The 20,201-nt window shown below is 37.6% G+C and overlaps 1 long non-coding RNA gene across 1 annotated transcript in view; it reads right to left on the bottom strand.

Moving 5' to 3' along the window:
- Positions 1-558: 558 nt before the first annotated feature.
- LOC131384170 (uncharacterized) overlaps positions 559-20,201 on the bottom strand; it is a 192,272-nt gene continuing 172,629 nt past the window's right edge. The window contains exons 3-4 of the long non-coding RNA XR_009214740.1: positions 6,619-6,754; positions 559-599 (exon numbers count right to left, since the gene is read on the bottom strand). This is a non-coding gene — a long non-coding RNA (uncharacterized LOC131384170). The remainder of the gene's footprint in view (positions 600-6,618; positions 6,755-20,201) is intronic.

Here is a 20,201-nt window from a genome sequence, read left to right as displayed (position 1 = left end):
GATAGATAATCAAGAAGCATTTATCAAACACCTGCTATGAGAAACCCCCAATAGGGGGTTACATCAAATTATGAAACTGTGCTACTTTTCCTCAAGGAATGCAATTCCTAAGTAAGAAAAAATTAAGAGAATTCTTCAACACATTCTGTAGTTGCTTTCATTTATTTGAAAGTTTTAAAGAGAATATAGTAAAATCTTAACATTTAGTAAGTGAAGGGAATTAGATTGGAAAAGTGTGTATGTATAACTTCAGTTGCATCTACAATTAATTATTTTTATTATTTCTTTGAAAGTTCTAAAGCAAACAGGGCAAGGCGTTAAGTTTGTTGATTTAGTCTGGGCTATACTTCCATGAGTATTCGTAAAAGTTTTCTCTTAGTGTTTGATATATTTTATAAGTAAAAATAAACTTTTAAAATAGAGGATGTATTTGTTCATGCAATTATAATATCCAATATAGAGTATACCTAAGGTGTGTGTGTAATTTATTACCGTGAATCAGATCCATTCACGTGTCATCAGGGTCCTGGATCTGTTTTTCTGAGTTTCTCTTTGTTTCTCCCTAATCCATGCATTAACTTCATTCTTGGTCTAGCTTCCTGCAGAACAGCAAAAAAGGCTTGTAGGCAGTTTTAGTTTCTTCATACACTTACAACACCAGCCAGCCAACAAGTGCCCTTTGTTTGAACATTCTAAGAGATGTTCAGAGATTCATTCTCATTAGAATGTCTTGCCCTCCTCCCCAGTCCAAAGTAATCACTGTGGTCAAATAAAAGGATTTCCTCAGCTTGAGTTATATACCTCACCCTTGGACCCAGGAGTGGAGTCAACCTATCTAGAACCTCATGGATACTCTTACAGAAAATAAAAGCTATTGAGAAGAGAAAAGGAGGCAAAGGATGTCGGAGGTCAATCAACTAATGTCTACTCCATCATCTAGCCCTTGATTCCTCAATTAGTCAAGTGTCAGGAAAAATATCAGCAATGCCCTTTTTATTTAATACCATGCATTTCTTTTATGGTCAACACTATTTTAAGCACCATAAAGTATGCAAATATGTGTGTGTGTGTGTGTGTGTGTGTGCATTATGAAACTCAACTGTCATTTACAAATTTACTGCTTAATTTACTCAATAAATATATATATATTTTTTAATTTTTTGAGATGGAGTCTCACTCTGTCACCCAGGCTGTAGTGCAATGGTGCAATCTCGGCCCACTGCAACCTCCATCTCTAGGGTTCAAGCGATTTTCCTGCCTCAGCCTCCCCAGTAGCTGGGATTACAGGCATGCGCCACATGCCCAGCTAATTTTTGTATTTTTAGTAGAGACGGGATTTCACCATGTCGGCCAGGCTGGTCTCCAACTCCTGCCTCAGGTGATCCACCCACCTAGACCTTCCAAAGTGCTGGGATTACAGGTGTGAGTCACTGCACCTGGCCAATATTTCCTGAACACTTGTTTTGGTTTAGCCACTGAGATTCTATTTATTTATTTATATTTTGTTTTTAATCTGTTTATCTTTTAATGTTATGACAGTGTCTCCAAGCTGCAGTGATAGAACTAATTATTTTTTTCTAAATTTTTTTTTGTTTTATCCAAACTCACTTAAAATATTAGGACAAGGGAAACAAATTAATATACTTCAATGTTATTTTCTTCTCTCCAAAATCCAAATTATTGTTAGACTTTCTTTGAAGTCATCTTCAGAGACTAAGCTTTGTAGGCACTGTAGAATTATGGTTCAGGGGACAGACTAGAGCAGGACTTGTTGAGTTCAAATTTTAGCTCACACCATTTACCACCTTTCTGACCTCGAACAAGTTGCCTAACTTCTCTGTGCCTCACTTTCAATAGATGATAAATGAGGTTAAAGACATTATCTTCATCATACAGACTTTGCAAGGATGAAATGGTCCCACCCTGGTATAGCACTTAGAAGAGCACTTGGCATATTGCAAACACTTAATATTACACCCTAACAAAAAAGTGTAATGTTTACACCAAAATATTTAGAGTAAAGATAAAACTTTTGCACAAAAGATTAAATGGTGTAACAGTGTAAAAAAGGGAAAAAAAGGCAACTGGCATCACCAAATATCTAAAGCTTTTAAATCATATCCCAGCACAAACACACATTTAGAAATTCTATTAAAATAAAGAATGTCATCATCTGGGAAGTGAGGAGCGCCTCTGCCCGGCCGCCCCATCTGGGAAGTGAGGAGAGACTCTGCCCGGCCGCCACCCTGTCTAGGAAGCGAGGAGCGCCTCTACCTGGCCGCCCCGTCTGGGAAGTGAGGAGCGCCTCTGCCCGGCCGCCCAACGTCTGGGATGTGAGGAGTGCCTCTGCCCGGCCGCCCAACGTCTGGGATGTGAGGAGTGCCTCTGCCCGGCCGCCCAACGTCTGGGATGTGAGGAGCGCCTCTGCCCGGCCGCCCTGTCTGGGAAGTGAGGAGCACCTCTGCCCGGCCGCCACCCCGTCTAGGAAGCGAGGAGCGCCTCTGCCCAGTTGCCCCGTCTGGGAAGTGAGGAGCGCCTCTGCCCGGCCGCCCAACGTCTGGGATGTGAGGAGTGCCTCTGCCTGGCTGCCCCGTCTGGGAAGTGAGGAGCGCCTCTGCCCGGCCACCCCGTCTGGGAGGTCTACCACGGAGGCCAGACGCAATGTGGGGGCTGGATGTGGTGGCTCACGCCTGTAGTCCCAGCACTCTAGGAGGCCGAGGCGGGTTGATCACTTGAGGCTAGGAGTTCGGACCAGCCTGGCCAACATGGCGAAACATATGAAAAATACAACAGACAAACCAACCAACCAACCCAGCAACAACAAAACAGGTCTACCCTGGAGTCATACTCTAATTTTTTCTGTTTTCCTCCCTTTCTGATCCTTTATCCCACTTTCTTTTTCTTCCTCTTCCTTCTCCTAATTCTTTGTCAAATAGAGGATTGAGTTATTGTCATTGATCCATACAAAGTCCCCTTCTCATTTATTTTCTTTAATTCCCACCCCCCATTTCTAGTCCCCGTCTTCCCATGTGCAGCCTTCCTAATATGTTTGATATGCATCTTTTTGTTTGTATGTATTTTTAGAAAATGTTGTTTTGTGTGCAAAAAAAAATTGATAATAAAACTGGCCATGTCTTTAAAAAATAATAAAATAAAATAAAATAAAGAATGTGAAGACAAGCAGAGGAAACTTATTTTTACATTCTTGTTTTCAACTCTTAAAAGATACGTATATATGTGAGTTTTCTAATCGGGAGCCTAGAATTCCAACAGGCTTCAAAAAGTAGGCCGAAAAAAAAAAAAATCCCACAATGTGTCTTTGATGGTTCCAGTCTCAAATTATATTGACTGCTTGACAGACAAAGCAATGACCTATCTATCCTAATGGCCCAGATGAAGATTTAGACAATCTTATCTTCAGAAAAACTTTAAAGATAAAGAAACTTCCCCACTAGAATAGGGATCCCACTTCAGTATCCTAAACAGGCTATCATCAAGCTTCTGTAAATAAAGCTGGAGAGCTCAGTACTTGACAAGGCAAGTCCTCTGTGCTTTCTGAGCCTCTCTAATCATTTAAAAGTTTTCCTTGTAAATTCTTTAGAAGGAAACTCTTCAGTGCCATTAGGTTTTCCACACATGAACTACTTTCTACAGCCTTCATCAGGAGCACCTTCTGTTTTGATCAGTGATCACACTAAGGTGGCCCACGGCATGAGTATGAAGCCCCTACATTGATTTTAAAGAATGCAAATTGTTTGCCAACATTTAAACTCTAGCAGAGTTTAGAAGTCTCTTACAGGATGAGATAGCTTGCAGACCTGCCTACATAGCTACAAAATGCTGTGTCAGACTCTGCCCTCCTCAAATTTTAACATGCCTTTTCCACAACCTCTGACAGATAACCACATAAACAACCTATAGACAACCACTGATATAAACTTTCTGATGTTCACCTCACACCTCACAATATAGCAACCAGGATTAAATAATAATAAAACACTCAAGATAAGCTCAGACCAGCTTATGGGAAAATTTTCTCTTTTTCTATGCATGATATTCAGCTGAATAATATCAGTTAGCTTTTATGTGTGACATCTGAAAGTTAAAATTAACCTAAATTCATACCCTTATTAGTTTTCAAAAATAAAACATTTTTTAAATTATAAAAAATGTACATTCTTATTGCAACAACTTTAAACAATACTAAAAAGTAGGTAAAGCATAAAACAAAAGCCAACCCATCTAAGCCTTCCATTACCCTACAAAGCTAATTATTTTCAAATGCCTGTTAGAATCTCCTTCATGATCCACTAATATACCTATAAAGACATGAACCCAAATCTAATAAATAACTTTACCCTTCCCTTAAGGGTTACTATGTTCTGTTAATACAGAGATTCTAAGCTGTACCAAGCTCTGAGATGTTGAAGAACAAATTATTTGAAATCATAGAAGTATGACTTTCCCATGATTCAACAAAAAAGGATCGAGAAAGAAGTTAAAATATTTCAGATGAGTGGTCACATAGACATGTCAGTTCCTAATCTGTGCAACTGCTCTTTGTCTGATATTCACTGTGGGCTTTCCACCCATCTCTGAGGAAAAACTAACGTCTGTATGAACTGGCTGTTTTTAGCCCAGGCACTATCTTGCAGCCTTTAGAAAAGCTTGGTATGGTTTACTTTTACCAAAGCTTTGTTTATCTTTACCAACGCTTGGTTTATGTTTTCTAGAATAATGCCACAACAGCTCCAATGGGAGATTGGCAGAGATCTTTGGCACTCTAAGTTTAGGGCGGATATGGTTAACTTAATCTCAATCTATCATTAAGATCACACCAACATGTAAATTTCTGTATTATTCCATATGATTAGGGAATAATTTAAACACACACACACACATACCTCCAAAATATAGATGTTCATTTCAAAAGGCAAGACAGCTTAATAAGACAAAAGAAGCTATATCTTTAACTGTCTCATAATTTTGTAAGGTGGTCTTCCTAATAATGGAACTAGTTCTTCACATTAGTAGGAACAAATGGAGTCGTATTAGAGTCACTGCCTTCCTCTCACATTTGCCACCCTCCCCAACCCCTACCCCTGGACCTACAAGGTATAAAACATGGGCCAATTTCTGGGCCTTTCAGTTTTGATTAAATTCTTACCTAGCAATTTTGTCATCCATATGTATTTGTATTATTTTGAAAGTTGTCCACAGAGACATAATAGGTACACAGACATGTATACCATATTTACATGCTTTCAGTATATTATCTTAGCCATCTTGTTCTTGGGAAGATATGTTTTCCTACTAAGTCTGAGTTCTTAAAATCATTACAGCTAGAAAATGTTCTCTTGTTATAAAAAGATAATCACTGAAGCCAATTGAGTCTTTTTAGAATTAGAACCCTTTCATTTTTAAGTTACTAGCCATTTTTTTTGGGGGGTGGGGACAGAGTCTCACTCTGTCACCCAGGCTGGAGTGCAGTGGCACAATCTCAGCTCGGCTCACTGCAACCTCTTCCTCCTGTGTTCAAGTGATTCTCCTGCCTCAGTCTCCAGAATAGCTGGGATCACAGGCGCATGCCACCACACCTGTCTAATTTTTTTTTTTTTTGTATTTTTAGTAGAGACAGGGTTTCACCACATTGGCCAGGCTGGTCTTGAACTCCTGACCTCAGGCAATCTGCCCGCTTCGGCCTCCCAAAGTGCTGGGATTACAGGTGTGTGCCACTGTGCCCAGCCAGCTATCTCTTTTAACCAATTTGGAAAGCACTCTGAATCTTGAGAAGGATGACTTCAATATCTTTTTCTTCATTACTGATACAAAATATCACGAGATGAGTCACTTAAGAGAAGCCTGTGATACCTCCCTCCATAGTGGCATTTATCCATTAATAAAAGCTCATTGATTACAAGTTTTAAACCAGCTCTGATTTTCACTGTATGATTGATCTATCACATATTTCTCAGCCTTGTCTGCCAAAAAAATTACGCAAGTCTTTGCCAAATTTCTTGGTGAAATCCAGATATATTGCTTATGAGATTTACTGAATCTGTGAATTTGCTAACCTTCTCATGAAAGGGAATGAGGTAAGTATGGCCTGACTTAAGGTACTGGTATTAGCTCATAATGATCATCACTTCACTTTAGAAGAACTCACAAATCACCCTTATTATTGTTCAGTCTGAACTTCTGCCCCAAGAAACACACAGTCTGTAATTTCTAGAATTTATACCCATTCTGGTTTACAAGATTTCTAGAGTTACTTGTAGTAATTCTGGGACTACACCTGCATTATCTTTTTGGTATCACATAAATAAATTATGTCCATATTCCAAGACGCACCCAGTCTTGAATTCATTCCAAAGAGCTGGATTCTCTAACACTGTCATCCAGGCACGCCTAGAAATTTAATGTTCATCTGTTCACATGTGTATATTGTTCCAGTTTGATAATCATTTGCCTTAATAAAGAACACAGAGTGTACCAGCTAAGGTGATCTTGGCTGAAAGTAACAGGAATTCCAACTCAAACTGCCTAGGATAATTAAGGTATGTATAACTTTCAGGAGTAGATCAGGCTTCGGTATTTGTTAATTTGTGTCAACATTACCTTCCTGTCTGCTTGCTCTTTATATCTTTCAGTCCGTTGCCTATAGCATCAATGTCATAACGAGGGTGATTCTGCTTATAGTCATAAGGTGGCTTCCAGCATCAGTCTGAGTTCATGTTTTCTGATTCATATTACACTGGAGAGACAAAAGACAGAGAATGAGAAAATGAGAAAGAGAGAAATTCTTCTAAGAATGTTAAGCTTTCCTTCTAGAATGATTAGGCACCCACCTGTCACAGTCCCATCTATATATCACCATAGTCCAAATGGATTAAATGAATAAGTATCCACCCAACAGGAATAAGGAGAACAAGCTTGGAGAAAGTGTGAACATCTCAGCACTTTGGGAGGCTGAGGCATGTGCATCACGAGGTCAGGAGATAGAGACCATCCTGGCTAACACAGTGAAACCCATCTCTACCAAAAATACAAAAAATTAGCCGGGCGTCGTGGCGGGCACCTGTAATCCCAGCTACTCGGGAGGCTGAGGCAGGAGAATGGCGTGAACCCGGGAGACGGAGCTTGCAGTGAGCCGAGATCACACCACTGCACTCCAGCCTGGGGGACAGAGCGAGACTCCATCTCAAAAAAAAAAAAGAAGTTAAGGGGAAATGAGATAACGCTGGGTAGGAAACCAAGGCTGTTCACTTTAGGAAATAAATAATAAATAGAGAGACCTTATTCATATGTATTTTGTTTTTAATCTTTCATCTTTTGTTTAAATAGAGACTTTATTTATATATATTTTGTTTTTAATCTTTCAACTTTTATCTTTTGATGTTATTCTAGTGCCTCCAAGCTGGGGTGCTGGAACTTTCTAATTAATTTCCTACACCAAACATAATCTGAATATGTTTTATCAGCTATATCATGTAGAGAAGTCCAAACTTATTCTAGATTTTTATATTTCAGACAAATTCTTTAGGAACAGAGTTATAAATTTTTATTTTTCATTGGTTACATTTCTCTTTTTCAATATATTACTCATGGCAACTGAAATATGTATTTCCAAACCTCTTTTGTAGATAAACTAATAATAATACTGTCTGGAAGGGCTAATGACTTTCTCAAGGTCTTTGTGTCTAGTTAATAATGTATATGAGATTAGAACGCAGATTTATTTCATTCTTAACCATTATTAAAAGCTCATTGATTACAAGTTTTAAACCAGCTCTGATTTTAACTATATTAGCATCACATATTTCTCAGCCTTGTCTGCCAAAAAATTACACAAGTCTTTGCCAAATTCCTTGGTGAAATCCAGATATATTGCTTATGAGATTTACCAAACCTGCGACTAGTCCCAGGAGTTACTGGTTATATTCTCGATGGGCCTCAGTGGAAGAGGTCCTGTCCTTCTTGTCCTCTCTACACTAAATTTCTTCTTTTGTGAAAAATTCTACTCTTTCAATAACCTCTCTTTTTCAATATAGAGTAGTGTTCAGGAGGCGCTCATAATCATGCATTACCCTTATGATTCCCCAATAGCAAAATTTAGTCTCCAAATTCTATGATGTAGAAATACAGAAAGCTTTGATTCTCTTGAATTTCATTTTTATCACTAATTTTAGCAAGGTACTTAACCTCAGAGAAGTTCCATTTTCTCATTTGAAAAAAAAAATTACTCATCTAAAATGGTGTTATAATAAGGGTTAAATGTAATTAAAATATATGAATGATTTTGTGCATAAAATAAAGTCAGTAAATGATAGTATTTAAGTGGTAGTTTCTATTTCTGCTGCTATTATCATCTACAAATTATAGTGGAAGTTTTAGCCAGTATCCCTGAAGTCATTGAATGACGTCTGTAACTTTTCTACCTATGTTGATGGTTTCCTGTACCTAGGCTCTTCTTTCCTATTACGCGTACTACTAAAACCTCCTTCATCCTTTAACAAAGCCTTTCTCTACCTTTTTGTTTCTTTCAAACTAATTTAATGAGGTGAAGGTATTAGAACTAGCGTCTTTTCTTCTTTCCATGTTTAATTGAATCATGCAATTCTTTATGAGAAATCTTACTAAGCAGGCATAAGTATGCCATTAATGTGAAGCCAGGAGAAGCAAGTAGATTCATTTAGTTTGAATATAATAGGAAACAATGGGAGAAATGGGAAGGAATACTGTCTTGAAAACACTGTAGAGATATCACAGCTCATTTAAAAAATATCTGTATTAAAAGGTTTCACCAAAAGTGTATGGAAAAACTGACCAGGCATGGTGGCTCACGCCTGTAATCCCAGCACTTTAGGAGGCTGGCCAATATGGCAGGTCTCTTTTAAAAATACAAAAATTACCCAGGCATGGTGGTGGGCACCTGTAATCCCAGCTACTCGGGAGGCTGAGGCAGGAGAATCACTTGAACCCGGAAGGAGGAGGTTGCAGTGAGCCGAGATCATGCCACTGCACTCCAGCCTGGATGACAGAATGAAACTCCATCTCAGAAACAAAAAAAAAGGTGTATGGAAAAACATTTTAGAGGAAGCCTTATATTAAATATACATCACATAAATTAAGGAATTCTTCCATTTTCCAATCCTATGAAAAGTATTTATCATAATCAAACTAAAATTTTGAGCCATATAAACATTTGGATTGAAATCAAGGTTTAGATACAAATGAAAAACATTTCTGAGCAGTGCAGAATAGTCAATAGGATTTGACAGTAGACTCCAGGATGTGAGAGCTATTTAATTCATAATGTAAAGAAAGTCTTTTTTGGCAGAAGACACAGCAAAGATGACACATTGGGGGTCCTTCAAGAAGCTCAGCCATGTCTGTGAGTAAATCTCACCTAAACTTTGCCATCACCACAAGGAACACAGGTTTGGAAATAAAGATTTATTATTTTATTTTCACTACAAAGATGTTGAAAAATGCATTCAACAAAGTGACATAGGAAAGTTGGCTCAAGAGAAAAATCCCAGGTACTAGAGAAGTGTTTATTACAGAGCTGATATTTTTCCAGCTGACCCATATGATACCAAAGTGGAGTAGGTTATAAAAAAACGAACTTGGCTAATACAGTTTAAACTAAGCTGGTATTCAAGGATGGCCAAAGCCAAACTACCCCAACACACACACACACACACACACACACACACACACACACACACACACACAGAGTTAGAATTCCTCCCCTTTTCTAGAAATGTCCTTATCTTGTCCAAAGAGCTGACCTAGGCATGTCTACCTCATGTTTCATGTTCATTTTCCTCTAGGAAAATGAGATTTTTTTCTGCGTCTTTTTCCTTCATGGCGCTTAGAGGTAACTTGTTAGATAATAATCCAGAACAATAGCTTAGGGAATATGTAATTTCTTACAATGATTTATTGAATATATTATGTTGGTGCAAAAGTAATTCCTTTTTTTGCCATTTAAAGTAATGATGTTTTTGCCATTACTTTTAATGCAAAAACAGGAATTACTTTTTCACCAACCTAATATTAACAACACAATAGATTATACATTGTATCCGATATATTAATATCTTCATACCCCATGTCTATACTTTTGTTCAAGTTATTGATATCTCAGCCTCTTCTAAAGAGTATCTGAGGATGTTTTCTACAGTATACATAGGCTTACTATATAGATCATTATAATATAATTATTTGTCAATTGTGGAGAGTTATGATGAATTATGGTTCCTATGTATTTCTACCACATATGAAAGCCCTTAGAAGGAATATTTAGGTCCAAAGACCTCTTGGACCTCCTTTATTCCTTATATAAATACCCCCACAAAAGTTCTCTGCCACAGTTGCAAGTAATAGTAGCATGCACTACAATTTTCTGAGCACTTGCTAAGCACTGGATGCATGCATCATCTTCTTCGAAAAATCCCTAGATCTTGAGAGTTAGAGAAATAATGTCAGAGAGGTTATTTTTTTCTCAAGATCACTTAACTAAAGGTGACATAGCCTGAATTGATATTAGGTTCTATCTAAATCACTAATTCATGTTCTTTCTAGCATAGCCCATCTAGAAGATTTTTGTTTTGGTTATACCCTCATAGTGGCACAACGTTATCAAAAAGGCATCAGTAGCACAAGAAAGGCGTTCAACTGACCATCGAACAGTTCCAGTATCCTGGGCTTAGTCATTAAAACGCCATTTGCAGGATGCCATTGTCAGTCGCCTGGGAGTGATAGCTGTGTGTGGTAGGGACAGAAGGTCAGGCCAGGAATAAATAACCTCAAGCAGATAAGGTTACAGAAGTGGCCTCCTAACACTCAAGGATTACCTCCAGATGTATAGGGAATTCATTACGAGTAAGAACAAGTTATTTAGAAGACAGATATGAACAACTCAGAGTAGTAATATAAAGTTAAACAGGGGTGAGGTTAAAAGTGTGGAGGAATATCTCATTTATTCAGCCTTGGTTCACTGAAATTCTCCTAATAACAATCAGAATATGAAACCCGCTGAATCATTGATATACAGAAGCACCAAATAAAATACATGTGGAAATTAATCTGTGTCTACTGTAGAATATATATTATGAAAACATTGTCTGTAGGTGTGTTGGGGGAGGGGTGGTTATTTTTAGCTTTTTTTTAGTTTATGCCTATTATTTTTAGTGTTATGATTGTGAGTTTTTTATATTTTATATGATATTCTATACCATTAAATTATTTATAATATTATTGTGGTATAAATATTAAAAATCCTATCTTCAAAAAAAATCCTATCATCAGAGAAAGTCTTAGCAAATTTAAGTGTTGCAAACCATGAAAAAATTTTAGTTACTATTTCTTGTTTCTTTAATTGCTTGATGATTATAACATATCATTTATAAACTTTGTACTATTCGTTAATTTTATTTTCCACCAAAGGAGATGTGAGAGAAAAGTAATAAGTAATTTAAATAATGAAATGAATTATAATATTAGTTGTGAAATTAAGTAATTAAAGCCATCAAAGCCTAACTGATAGGCCTTTCTTGCCTTTTAGTGAGATGAACAGGGATAAAAACTGTCATATATTCTATTTTAAGACAGAAATTCTGTATGACGATAGGAGAAGATATATCTCAAGTCAATGGCAAATCCAGAAGTCATCAAAATTAGTCAAAGTCACCAATAATGCCTCTGCCCTTTTCTCTTTTGTGACTACAAGAACAGAAGGATATCTTTAGTCTTCAATAAAACTGTTAAAGACTGTTGAAGTGTTTTCAACTCGATCCCAATATACAATTCAGCAGAATTTGAAAGGGTAAATGGGAAATAACTTAGAGCAGAGAAAGTAGGAACAGAGTAGGATACCAAATGAGAAACAAGCTGATTGCCCCACAGAAACCACTCAACCTCAGAAAAGAGAGGCTCTAGGCATGAAGAAGGTGGAGGCGAAGTGACTGGGCTAAAACCAGGTGGATTACTTGAATGTCTAGGAAAGTGGTCATTTTCATTCCTATCCTATGCAATGACTGCTCCTGCTATCTTTCCATAGGAAAATGGAGATGTATATTCTGAAGAAATTGAACTAAGGCCACTCTTGATTCAAGAAAATAAAGCCCAGAAAAGCGTAAGAGGTGAAATTCTGAAGGTAAAGACAAAGGAGGTGAAGTCACAGGTAAAAGGAAAGACCTCAGCTCCCCTCATTTTACCTTACTCACAGGAGACTGCTATCCTTCTTTCAAGATCCTAAACTGCCCCAGAGAAGAGGACTATTAATAAGGACATTTGGGAAAAGTCATTTTTAAATGCCAGCTGTTGACTTGATTGCCTACTACTTACTAAATTCTGCTTACTGGTAGAATTTCTATTTTTAAAAGGCTCCAAAATGCATTTCTGCTTTTAAGGGCTCAAAGATCACAAAATTTTGGAGGAAAGTTTCCAGCATGAAGTATAAAGAACAATAAAGACAATTAGAACTGGGAACTATTTAAAAATGATAGTCCATATTTCATCCACATGAAAGAAAATATTGCATCAATAAAACAAGACCAAGATGCTATGGCTAAGCAGAAACTCTGATAAAAATTAATCCCTGAAGAAAAAAAAGGGACAGAATTTTTTTCAAATCAGTAAAAAGATTGAAAGAAATAACTGACAAAATGCTCCAGAAAATAGAACAAAAAAGTGGAGCTAGACAATAGAAAAGATCAATTCAGAAAGTATCCAAGTGTAAAAAACAAGCACTAAAGGAATAAAATGCCTAGAATACAATATAGATAAATTAACAAATAAATAACAAAATACAATATCTTACATCTGAGGCCATAAGTCTCCAAATTGAAAGAGCCCACTAAATTGAAAACAAGATGAAATTTGTAAAGGCACAGACCAGAGCAAGTAAGTGGGAAATTTCAATAATTACGGTTTTAAAAAAAGATTCTGAAAGCAATACAAAGGTCTCAAATTCACATACAAAAAAAAATTGTATAAGAACAGCATCATATGAATGATGATGAAAGCTGGAAAGTAATGCTTTCAAATGTCTGAGTGAAATTAAATGTCCACCTAGAATTCTATATCCATTCAAACTACCAAATGAGAATAAAGATAAACTAAAAATATTTTCAGAAAAGTGGAATATCAAAAATATTACCTTCTTGAACACTTTCTCAAGAATCTACTCAAAAAAAAAAAAAAGTCTCATCACAATAAGTAAATCAAGGAAAAAGACATGAGATCCTACTAACAGTCAATCCAAAACAAAGTAAGAGTAAAAGCAATTCTTGGGATACTGAGGAAGGAAAAATCCCAAACAACAGCAGTGTGGCAGGCACAGACAAACCCAGATTCAGATAGGAACAGAAAAAAGGAGGTCACCAGGACCCACTTCCAGGTAAAAGTGGAACTGGTACATTATGTATTAGGTTGGTGTAAAAGTAATTGTGGTTTTTGCCGTTAAAAGTAATTACTTTTGGCTGGGCACAGTGGCTCACACCCGTAATCCCAGCACTTTGGGAGGCCAAGGCGGGCGGATCACAAGGTCAGGAGTTCGAGACCAGCCTGGCCAATATGGCGAAACCCTGTCTCTACTAAAAATACAAAAATGAGCCGGGCATGGTGGCGAGTGCCTGTAGTCCCAGCTACTTGGGAGGCTGAGACAGGAGAATCACTTGAACCCAGGAAGCGGAGGTTACAGTGAGCCAAGATTGCACCACTGCACTCCAGCCTGGGTGACAGAGCGAGACTCCGTCTCAAAAAAAAAAAAAGTAATCACTTTTATGTTACTAAATTACTTTATAAAAATTACTTACTTTATAAAAAAGTAATTTTTTATATTACTAAAAGTAATTACTTTTAATGCCAAAAACTGCAATTACTTTTGCATCAAGCCAGTTTAAAGTTTGTAAAATCTTTTACTAAGAGGCATTTTGCAGAGCTTATTTAAAATGTTGGAAGATTTAGCTCAATGATCACGCATTAAGCAAATTACATAGTAATTAAATGGGAGAGAGGGAGGTGTGGAAGCTGTTTTTAAAAAAGTTATCCTGGTACTCGGTACTAAGTAGCTCAGCAGTGAAAAACAAATGTTTACATTGCCATAGTAACAATAATATGGACTATGAATTTAACAAGCATTTCAAAATCTATATATTGATGAAACAGCAGGAAAGGAGAGGATAGAAAGAGTTAATATCTGAACTTGTGAGTCAAGAGATAGCAATATAGAGATATTGATTTGATATGTGGAGCTAAGAAGAAACTGGCTTAAAAAAAATAGCTACCTTTGATGAACAGTTGGAGGCTTAGGGGTCATGATGGTGGTCAGCATATGAAGTAGAAGTGGATGCAGGGTACCATTCTTAAAAATGCATTTGAATGTTTAAACTCTGTGTATATATTACATTGATGGATAATAAAATGACTAATTTAAAAAAATTATTTGGTAAATCCCCAGATGTAGATGATTGTCTTTACAATGTGTATAGTTATGACATTATTTATCAATATTAATGAAATAAAACAGGAATATTTATAGTATGATACCATTTTTAAAACAAAGCAAAAAACTCTATATATGGTACATATGTAATAGTATATGCTTCTGCATACAGAGAAAAATCTAAAAAGGTACATACCAGATTATCAAAAGTGTTTACCTCTAGAAGGAAAAAAAAAGGGGCAACTTTTACTTCTAACTTTTTATTTTGCATCTAAATTGGAACTTTAGAGTGACTGTGTATAAATTTTGTGTTTAAAATTTTTATTGGATTTTATAGAAACAAAGGGGGGATCAAAGTAACAGGGTAGAACTCTCCAAATAAGGGAAAGGGAAAATCAGTCCCCTGGCATAGAGCAAGTAAGTTACATTTGATACATTTGACTTTCAACTCCCTTTGAAATTGTTTGACTTGAAATTGTTCAGCAATTGTGCTGGAAGAGGCTCAGATGCAAAGACACTGATATTGTCTCCTACCTCCATTTCAAGTCAAGACTTCTTTTTCAAGTTTCTGTATCTCAGAATCCCCATATTTGGTGCTAAGGAGAGAAGTTAAGACGTGATCCCTGTTCTAAGTAGTCTAAAGTCTGATTGGGAGAAGTGAATATGTAAACAAATATAATCCTATGTAATTATATTATCTTAAACTGCTCTGGAAGTTATAGAGATATAAGATATTGTTAGTAGCAATATTAATAACATCCAATGTTTATTAAGTATATACCATGAAATACTCTTTTAAGGATTTTAGTATCATTACTGTATTTAGCCCTCCTAATGGTCCTGTAAGGTGAAAAATTTTGTTATTTGATTTTCTAGATAAAGAAACTGAGGGTTACGGGTGTTGAATAACTCATTCAAGATTGTACTCTGATAAATACTGGAATGAAAACCTAAACTTTATCAGGCAAGTTTGACTCAAAATCTCATGCTCATACCACTAGACTCTACTGTTTCCCAAATGTTTTTAGGTACACAGGAGTTATTTGATTAAGTCTGGTAAACTGAAAAATATTAGTAGATCCATTTTGTAAATAAACATTTGCTATAGGTTGAATGTTTTCGTTTCCCACAAAATTTATATGTTGAAACCCTAAGCCTCAAGGTTGTGGTATAAGGAGGTAGGGTTTTTAGGGAATGATTAGGTCATGAGGGTAGAGTTCTCATAAATCAGATGAGTGCCTTTATCAAAGAGACCCCAGAGATATCTCTGATGCAGTTTTTTACCATGTAAGGACACAGCAAGAGGCAGCTATAAAGCAGAAAGTGGGGCCTCTCCCGATGCTGAATCTGTTGCATCTTGATCTTGGATTTCCCACCCTCCAGAACTATGAGAAATAAATGTTTATTTATTGTATTTTTGTTATAGCAGCCCAAACAGACTAAGACAAAAGCAAGACGAAACATGAGCTTCAGGACTAAAGAAGTCACTCAACCCAGGGTGAGACTAGAAAACTAGATCTTTTGCTCCAAGTCTCCTTTTCTCCCTTTTGCTCTAATGTGGCCTTGAAGTTTGAGCATCATAAGCAAAAGTCACAGCTCCTCCCTCCCCCATTTACTGAAGAGAAGACTCAACAGTTTCTTTTTCTTTCTAACCTAACAATAGATTTTATTCCAAATCCAGAGTTATCCAACCTGGCTAATTTCCTTGACAAAATTGTATATGTGACTCCAACAAATGTAGATTTGAAGGATGTTGCAGAACCATGGAAGAGGTCGCTTAGAAAGAAAGAATTAACTTACAACCTGTGTAGCCTGTGCTTTCTGATCCAGCACATGGAAAAAGGGAAAGCCTGAGGCATGTCACAGGAGCAAGAAGGAAAATGTAAATAATGTCACCCATAACGTAATATGGTTCAGAGGAAGAAATGGGGTCAGGCCATTAAAGAGTTGAAGATGAGATCATTATGCTTTAACAAGGCAAACTGTGACCACAGGAAGACAGCAATGGAAAGTGGGCTGGGATACTGAAAGCCAGTATGTGAACGCCAGGGGTAAAACAGAGCTTCCTAATCAAAACCATATTCCCAAGCTCTCAAGCAGTAATGCAAGAAGGATAAATGAGATAATAGAGATGAAGGAAGCAGACTGAGGGAGTTGTAAATACAGTGCGGGATAGAGATGGCGCACGGCCTGAAGGAGCACTCTATAGTTGGGGAAACCAAGACAGCTTTGAAACAAAGCTGAAAGAAGACAAAATTGCATCTGGATAGACGATGCTAGAAATTCAAGATCTAAATTCTAATCTAATAGGAGAAAACCATCCTAGGAAGGAGATGTCAAATCACAACGGGAGAGGAAGAAGAAGTTAATGGAAAACAATATTTCATGTCGGCTTTGCCTCTGAGGGTGTTGAACTGAAATCTGTGGAAGTCAAGGTGTGCTGGAGGTAATAATCTTCACATGTTCGTGTGAAACTCAAAACCCTCTTGATGTTCTGCCTGGCAAATTCTGTATTTCCCTGTTTTGACCTACAGCAGGGGATACTGTCCAAGGACTTGGGCTGGGGGCCTGAGAGGACTCAAGTTGCACTAGACGTCTTTGAAACTTTCAAAGTCCTCACTGTGCTTCAAATACACCCCCCTCTCCAAACACACCCCACCTCCAACACCAGCCCTGTAGTGATAGGCACCTCCTCTTTGATATGCAGAAGTAAGAGGAGGTTTGGTAAAAAGTTTTCAGTCATTTGAGACCTCTCTCTTAGTGATTGATTTGATGAGACAGCATAGGCAGAATCTATAAAGAAAGATGATATCTGCTGGGTGCAGTGGCTCCCGCCTGTAATCCCAGCACTTTGGGAGGCCAAGGCGGGCGGATCACCTGGGGTCAGGAGTTCAAGACCAGCCTGGCCAACATGGTGAAACCCTGTCTCTACTAAAAATACAAAAATTAGCCATGTATGGTGGTGCATGCCTGTAACCCCAGCTACTCAGGAGACTGAGGCAGGAGAATCACTTGAATCTGGGAGGCAGAGGTTGCAGTGAGCCAAGATCGTGCCACTGCACTCCAGCCTAGGCAACAGAGTGAGACTCCATCTCAAAAAAAAAAAGAAAAAAAAGATGCTATCATTGACTTAAACCACTATAGAAGCAGAAGATATGAGGCTCTTAAGATGTTTTAAACAATAGTTGTTTAAAACGTAATAGCACAGCTATGCTTCCAAAACAGGTTTAGTTGTTTTACTTGCTTTCTCTACTAGCTTACGAAGAGACAAAATGACGACAGTCACGTGTCACTTATCAATGAAGTTGCATTCTGAGAAATGTGTTGTTAGGCAATTTGTCATTGTGGGAACAAGGTAGAGTATACTTACACAAATCTAGATGGTATAGCCTGCTATACACCTAGGTTGTATAGTATAGCCTATTGCTACTAAGCTACAAACATGTACGACATGTTCCTGTACTGACTACTATAGGCAATTATAATATAATGGTAAGTATTTGTATATCTAAATATATCTAAACAAACATAGTAAAGGTAGAGTAGAAATATTATATTATAATCTTATGGGACCACCATCATATATGCCGTCCATCATTGACCAGAACATTGTTACGAGGTGCATGGGTATTTTAGGTTTGGAGGCTTACTTTCCCCTGATCACTCTATGTCAGAATAATTATACAAATAAAATTCTTTTTAAGAGAAAGTTGAGATGAAAGGAAATTATTAGAATTGTTTGAAACTCTCTACTGGTCAATTTGAGAATTTAATAAATTCCTGCTTTTTCGCTCATTCCTTCATTCAGTTATTATTAATAGAATTCCTAACATACACTAGGCATTGTGGCGAGCCCTGGAGATCTGATAGTAAATAAGACAAGTACAGTGCCTATCAATTTACATTTTAGCAGGGGACAGACTCACAGATTATTTAGAGTTGTCAGTGCGATTAGGAAAACTTTGAACGTTCTATGATATTTATAGGTTTATTATATATTATATAACATAAGAGGAGATATTACCTAGTGGATGATGAGGAGAGGCTAAGAAATCTTCTCTAAGGAAGAGACATTTTATTTGAGACCCCCAAACTAATACAAACTATAGGATCTACCTGGGGCAGGGAGGAGAACAAGGGAGCATTCAGACAGAAAGAAAAGCTAGTACAAAGGCTTATAGCAGAAAAGAGCAGACTTAACATTTACAAAAAGCTAAGGGGCTACAGGAGGTAAGAGGGGTGAATACCAGGTTATGTAGGAACTATGGGCCTTGGTTAAGATCTTGGGCTTTTGCCTAAGATCAGTGGTAAGAAATGACATTTCTAGCAGGAAAGTCAAAAAATCTGTGTACTTTTAAAAATGTATGATCATATGTCTCCAGTACTTGTATTCGTAATTTTGACTACAGTTTATTTCCCATGTGTGGCATGATTTTTAAAGATGGCTTCCTCATTATTTCTCCCTTGGATACATGTCTCAGTCTGAACCAGATCCATCTCGTAGAATGCAGTGCTGAAGTTAGTTTGCACCATCTAGCAAGAGCTGACTGTGCATATCTTGTCATAACTCTATGTTCAGTGGCATCAAGATGGAGCTAGAAATCAGTGATGGTGAAAATATTTACTCCATGGGAATTGACAAACACCACAGAAAAGGGCTTTTTAAATTAGAGACCCGGGCCGGGCGCGGTGGCTCACGCTTGTAATCCCAGCACTTTGGGAGGCCGAGGTGGGCGGATCACGAGGTCAGGAGATCGAGACCACGGTGAAACCCCGTCTCTACTAAAAATACAAAAAATTAGCCGGGCGTGGTGGCAGGCGCCTGTAGTCCCAGCTACTCGGAGAGGCTGAGGCAGGAGAATGGCGTGAACCCGGGAGGCGGAGGTTGCAGTGAGCGGAGATCGCGCCACTGCACTCCAGCCTGGGTGACAGAGCGAGACTCCGTCTCAAAAAAATAAAAAATAAAAAATAAATCAGAGACCCAATGGACCAGCACCTAACAAGAGCTGTCTCTAGGGTCCAGTGATTGGAGAAATTGCCTAATCACAACTTAGAGGAACAATGACCAGGATAAATTAAAGTATGCTGGTTCACACCTGTCCTAGCACTTTGGGAGGAGGATCACTTGAGATCAGAAGTTCAAAACCAGCCTGGCCAACATGGTGAAACCCCATCTCTACTAAAAACACACAAAACAAAATTAGCCTGGTGTGGTAGCGGGTGCCTGTAATCCCAGCTACTTGGGAGGCTGAGGCAGGAGAATTGCTTGAACCCGAGAGGTGGAGGTTCCAGTGGGCCGAGATTGCACCACGGCACTCCAGCCTGAGCAACAGAGCAAAACTCTGTGTCAAAAAAAAAAAAATAGAGTATGCATACATAATCCTATATATGTATAAAAAGCAAATATATACAAAAATAATATATATGCATAATATATAGATATATAATCACATACATACATCATACATAGAGAGAGAGACAGTTTAAAAAGAACTGCTTGCTCCTAGAGATGGAGGATTCTTTTATTCTTCGTCTTACTTTCAAGTGTCTTGCATGGTACTTGGCACATAGTAAATATTCAATAAGTATATATTTAATGAATGGGACAAAAGCTCTGCTATTTTGTATGTATACTCGTAGATCCTAACCACCACTACTTTTTCCAAAATATACACACAGCCAAAAAGTTAATCCCAGTGCATTCAGGAAGAGCTCAAAAACACTGTGTATGGGAAAAGCAATAAAG

The sequence above is a fragment of the Hylobates moloch genome, unplaced genomic scaffold, assembly GCF_009828535.3.
Source record: "Hylobates moloch isolate HMO894 unplaced genomic scaffold, HMol_V3 SCAFFOLD_9, whole genome shotgun sequence".
Classification (NCBI taxonomy): Eukaryota; Metazoa; Chordata; class Mammalia; order Primates; family Hylobatidae; genus Hylobates; species Hylobates moloch.
This window is presented reverse-complemented; position numbering and strand designations above follow the sequence as displayed.